The sequence below is a fragment of the Mauremys mutica genome, chromosome 4, assembly GCF_020497125.1.
Source record: "Mauremys mutica isolate MM-2020 ecotype Southern chromosome 4, ASM2049712v1, whole genome shotgun sequence".
In the NCBI taxonomy this organism is placed as follows: Eukaryota; Metazoa; Chordata; order Testudines; family Geoemydidae; genus Mauremys; species Mauremys mutica.
In genome coordinates, this window is record NC_059075.1 from 130,991,628 (window position 1) to 130,997,627 (window position 6,000).

General features: G+C 50.7%; 1 long non-coding RNA gene across 1 annotated transcript in view; it reads left to right on the top strand.

Annotated features, from left to right (window-relative positions):
- LOC123368411 overlaps positions 1–4,538 on the top strand; it is a 31,658-nt gene extending 27,120 nt beyond the window's left edge. Inside the window, exons 3-5 of the long non-coding RNA XR_006578770.1 lie at positions 638–2,483; positions 3,692–3,781; positions 4,405–4,538. This is a non-coding gene — a long non-coding RNA (uncharacterized LOC123368411). The remainder of the gene's footprint in view (positions 1–637; positions 2,484–3,691; positions 3,782–4,404) is intronic.
- Positions 4,539–6,000: the final 1,462 nt, after the last annotated feature.

The following is a 6,000-nucleotide window of genomic DNA, read 5'->3' on the forward strand; positions in this document are numbered from 1 at the left end:
CTGAGGGAGTCTGGCCCAGATGAAAACAGCTAGTTTTGTGGTTAGGCAAGGGCTGAACAGCTCCGAGCTCAATTCCCATCTTTGCCACAGACTCTCTGTATGATCATGGGTAAATCACACAGGTTGGGATTTTCCAAAGAGCGTAAGGGAGTTAGCGTCCAGTTCCTCAAAAGGTATTTAGGTGCCTAACTCCCACTGAAATCTGTGTGAATTAGGTGTTTAGCTGCCTTCAAAGATCTGGGCCTTTAAAGTTTACGCTCAGATTGCAGTCTGTAAAGTGGGGATAATCCTCCTTTCAGGGTATGTCTTGTCTAACACTGTGTAGAGCAGGGACGGTCTCTTACGTCGTCTGACTCCTTTCTTCAGACTCGAAGCTCTGGAGGGCAGGGCTGGCTCTCGCGATGTGTCTGTGCACCACTTAGTGCAACGGGACAATGGGCAAACTTCTGGAATATAAATACTAATGAGGAGGAACAAGGAATGGCGCAGGACGAGGGGTAATCCTGGTTCTTTGCGTTTCCCTAGCCCCTTCCACTGGGAGGGCTCAAAGTGCTATAGCCCTCTCCATGCTTCTGAATCTCTTTGCCTTTTGCATCCTATATTTCACACAGGGCTAACTGCTACCTTCATTCTGCAGGTTCCATAAGAAATGTGATGGAGTCCTCTGTGATACCTGGCGTGAATCCTAGGAGTCCTAGAAGAGGACACGGACTATTTTGTGCCATCTCCTCATAGCACATGGATTAAGCTCTTTGCAGGCCCCCGATCCAAACACTAGTCCCTCAACCTTACCTCCTTGCCTTGCCAGCGAACCAGAGGCATAATGGGACACTCACTGAGTCCGCTCACACATGGCACAGGAGGGAGGAGCTCCATCGCTCGGCGGCTGGTCTCACTCCCATCCTGTGTGGGAGGAAGAGCCAGTGTTGGGAAGCAGCTGATTCCATGCACCAAGGAGAAACCAGCCCCCTCACCTTCCGCGGAGTGTCACTGGGCAGGAGTGCTGCTTGGCTCAACCTCCATCACGGTCAATTTCATTCTGTGCTCCCCTGCCCCCACCCGCAGTCTGTGTGCGCATGCATAGTAGGAAGCGTGACTGCAGGCTGGCTCCCAGAACCAGCTGGCAGCAGGTGGGAGCTCTCACAGCAAAGCCCAGGCAACAGAACTGACACACACACACAAAGAATCCAATAGCCCATGACAGATGGCTCCAGCAGCTTGCATCCTCCCCTCACCCCCCATCTTTTCCCTTTCTCTGCTTTTTTTCATTCACTTCCCCTCTCCTTTCTTTTCTTTCACGTCTCCTCCTCTAGACTTTTTCTCTCATTTCTTTTTCTTATTTCAGCCTTCACTGCTCCCTCTCCCCAACCACTTTTTGCTCCCTCTCTTTCCTCCTTCCTATCTCATCTCTGTGCATTTATTTGTTTTATGAAGTTTGAGCTGCTGGAAGGACAGACCTGCAGACATCCAGGTTGGGAGCTGCACGGGAACCAGAATTTCCATTCTGCAGGAAATTCCATGATTTCCTCATGTATTTTCTTTCCAAATCGGGGGGGGGGGGGAGTCAAATTTCAAACTTCCCCATGAAGTGAAATATTGTTTTGGGCCAATCGAAGGGTTTCATTTCAATAAAAGCCAAAGGTTGGGTTACAATTTTTAAAATTTAAGCCTTTTTTAAAATAACAAAATAAATTTTTTGCAACAACAACTCATTTCAAAACCCCAAATCGAAACATTCCATTCCCAAACTGTCAAAATGGAAGAGCCATGGGGACGGAACAGGTCAGTGGCCAGGCTGGGAACAGAGTCCTGTGTCCTAAGCCACATGGGCGGAACTTTTTGACCTTGTCAAAATGCTTCCTTTCTATTTTTTTTTAAAGTAAAATGTTGAAATTGACACGTTCCTGCAGAAAATTTTGATTTTGACAAAATGGCATTTTCTAGCCATCTCTTTGGCCCAGATCCTGAAAGGTATTTAGGCTCCTAACTTCCACTAAATCACTGTCTCACAGTGCATTTTAGCCCTATTCTTTCTCCACTGTTCTTCCACCTTTGTTTTCTTTCACCTTCCCCTTTCCCAGGATCGCTTATTCTCTCCCAACTGCCCTTCTCCCAGGAAAGACTCCTCCTCTCTCATTGCCCACGTTAACCTGCCTGCAATGGCAGTGAAGGGTTAAAGGGAGCTCAGTTAGCCTCTTCTGTGGCACCTGCTGGCAGATAGGTCGTTAAGGATTAGACCCAGCTGGGGAGAACCAGCCTGGGTAGTTCCTGTAAAGGAAGGACTGCAGGGAGTTGAGGAAAGCTGCAGTAGGGAGTGTGAACATTAGGACTGGTCTTGCGGGGGAGGGTTACAGGAGAGAAGGGAACATTTGGAGCTGACTAGGGAAACTGAGGCAATGCTGCATGAGCCACAAAGTGGCAAAGGAAGCAGGCGCCTCCAGCCCCGGATCTGTTCTGTGAAAGGAACTGGGAGGCAGATGAAGGTAGGAAGTGGCCTAGGGAAGCAGCAGCAAGTCTGGAGGAGCAGCCCCTAGTTGCTTAATCCAGGATCCCTGGGCTGGAACCCAGAGGAGAGGGAGGGTCTGGGTTTCCCTGCTGATCCCAAAAGATGGGCTGCAAAGCTCCCCTCCCCCCAACCCTGCCACAAGGGGAGAAAAGGATTATTGATCCCTGGGTGGAGCTGAAGGCCTGGGTTAAGGGCATTAGATTTATTGGGCTCTTTATGGCCCTGGAAGGGGTGGGGACGATAAGCAACCTGGCTGGGGTGTGAGATGGGGCAAACCACTTTGGGGCGTGGAGTGGCTGTTGACAGATGGTAGCAAGGTTAAAGAGGCTGGGGAAATTGAGGCACAGAGCAGGGATGCAGCTTGCCTAAAGATGCACCTGGCAGGACAGTGGCTGAGTTGGGAGCAGAACCCTGGTGTCCCAAGTCTCCTGGCCACTGCATCATGCCACCTCCTGGGGAATCAGAACCGTGATCTTTGCTCTACTCCTGTATCCCTGTTCCAGACCTCCCCGATGCCTTCCCAGCAGCTGTCCCTGAGCCTACTGCTGCCTGCTCCAGCTTTGCGCGCTGGCTGGGAAAGGCTGTAAATCGCAGCTAATGAAGCTGTAATGGGAGAAGCTTAAAGGAAAGGTTGACAGGGACCTTGAAATCATCCTGTCAACATGGTTCCTCTTTAGTCCCAACTGCCCGCTGCCCCCATCAGGGTGATTTAAACAGACCCTTTGCCACCCTCCCCAACTGGTGCTGTCGAGGAGGCAATAAATTCCCTGGTAATGATGGTCTGGCATGAGCCATAAAGCGCTCACTGATACAGGGCTCCCACTGATCTAAAGTGCTGTCCATTTGCTTCTTAAGTGCACTCAGCAGCCCTGCTCTAGACAGCGGATCCTTCCCTCCTTGGGGGAGCCTGGCGCAGTTAAATCCCTTTATGGACAGGCCGAGCCCTTAATCAAAGTCAGCGTCAATCCGCTGAGGTCAAGCTCCACAACCAGGGAACTATGGGATTGGATTCACCTGAGCAGGGGCTGCCATTGCCCTGTTCCAGATTCTTTCTTGCACCTCTAGTTTTTCCAAGCATCCTTGCTTTGTGCCTGCCTGAGGAGCCTCTTCGTCGGTCCTGACGTGGGCCATCAATTTCTCCAGCCACGTCCCTGTGCAACGCTTGATGCGTGCCAATATCCACAGAGAGCCCCTGCAATGCGGCCACCTCTGGGGGCGAGGGCAGCAGCCAGGTGGACAACTGATGCACCGAACAGTCATCCATTGTATGAATGGGTGAGCTTTCAGCCCAGTCCGAGTCCTTGTGAAAAGAACCTTGTAGTCTCGAATGCCCCGGTTTGTAAGACCCCATTCAAAAGGGGAATTGCCCTGCTGGGGCTTGAGCTTGTGGCCCCATTGTGGAGTGGGGAGGGGGTGGGAAGGAATTGAAACCTGTTGCGTAAGCCACTCCCCCTGGTTTAGCTTCGGTCTTTGCAACAGGGAAGATCATTGAGGGCCTGGTTGTGTCTGGCACCTGAGTGGATGCACAGGAGGGCATGGGACTAAGGAGTCCTTGATGGCAGGACCATGCATAATTGTAGGCCTTGCACTGATTAAAGGGGCGGCAAGAGAGGTGTGTGTGTGTGTGTGGCAGGAGGGATGAGGCCATGGTCATCAGTGGGACACCGCTGGGTGCTGCAGGTGCTTGGCACTTCTCAAACCCTGTATCTGAACAAAGACTGTCCACCTATCGCTGAAAGGCAGCTGGGGGTGCGACGCAGCGGCAAGTCTGTGCTGCTGTGAAGCGGGAGGAGAAATGAAGACTAGCAGGGAGGTGGGATGTAAGAATTTGGCTGGGACAATGGAATTGCTGGTATCGCCTCTGGTGGACAGGACCCTGAGACCTTTCCTATCCACAGGTGGTCGGGAGTCAAGCCTCTGTTCTACATCTCCTCACACGACCTCCTGCAGCATGGTGCCCCTAGCACCACCCTGCAGTGGTGGTTCAGGGGGAGATTGCCACATACTGGAGGATGAAGACTGCTTTCTACAGCACCTAGGTAAGTGCTCCTTGGAGGTCTCCTGTTGGAGGTGACTTTGGAACAGGGATGCAGAGCTGGTAGGGAGTAAGGAATGTTCTTTATGATGCACCCTGTGAGATGTCTACAAAGAAATCCAAATGGAATAGAAGGAAGGAGGGGGGTTAGTGTTGTTTTTGCAGATTGAGATGGGTACAGAGGGTTTTTTCCAAGTTGCTGAGGTTGGGAATAGAAAGGGGACCAGAAAGTGAATAATGGGAGGCGGGAGATATGTCTTATACAGGTCTGAGCACAGCTGCTGGGTCTCGAAGAAGGGAACTGCTGAGCTTAAGCATGTTCTTACGAGGAAGAATGTCTCTGCTGGGGTGACATTCCATGCTCCATTGCAAGGTCCAAAGCCAATAGAAAGACTGGAGGTTAGACTGAAGGGACTATCGTCCAGATCCTTCAAGATGTGCAGGTACCTAACTCCCATTGAAAGCAATAGGAGTTAGGTGTCTAAGCACCTTTGGAGGATCTGGGCTATGTCTTGGTTATATGTTTATACTGTGCCTAGCACAGCAGGGCAGGAGGATCTAGCAATCAGTAATTTACCCATTTATACTGGCTAAACAACTGTATTTAAAAATCACACTCAAACACAGACTGAACTTTGGGGGGCTAGAACTAATGGGGCCAATCCAAGCTAGATGAATGTCCAGAACTAGCCTCAGTTACAGTTGGTTGTTCCAGCCCAATTTGGCTCCATCTACCCTGATCTGCCAAAGCAGCCCTCTCTGGCCACAGTCAAGCTCAAATTGTGTGTAGAACCTGATTCTTCTCTCACTTATGCCTGTGTAACTCTGACTTCAGTAGAAACACATCTTGTTAGAGCTGGGCAGTAAATGTTCCTTCAAATATTTTTGCCATTCTGCATTGGAGGGGTGGAGGAGGCGGGAGACAGACAGACCGACCCACCACTGAATAACAGCCAATATCCCAATGGTAAGGGCACTCACTGAGAAACTCAGATTCTAGTTCCTGTCCTGCCTGATTCAACCAGGGCCTTGGGTGCCCTACCCACATGGCCGCTCTGGGTTGTCTGTCTGTCTCTTTTATTTTCACCAGAGATTTCATGCTTGGCCTGAGAAACCTTCCTGGACTAAAAGCTTCACCAAAAGAGATTTTCCCACAACGTTTTTAGTTTTGACAAATCCGCATTTTCTGACAAAAACCCACTTTGTTGAAAAATTCCCAACGTGCTCTGCTGGGGATCCACTCTGGCGTCAGAGGAGAATCAGGCCTGGGGACTTTGTCTTTGCTGGTGCAGTGCTAGCAATGCTGGGAACGCTGGTGTGGACAGGACACGGGTTGGTGTGGTTTGGTTGGTTGGTTGCTTTGGAACCATTAGCTGGGCCTGCTTTGGGCAAGGTTAGATGGCACAAGGGTAAAAACACCACCCCTGGGCTACACCTGCTCCTGTGCACTAGTGCTAGC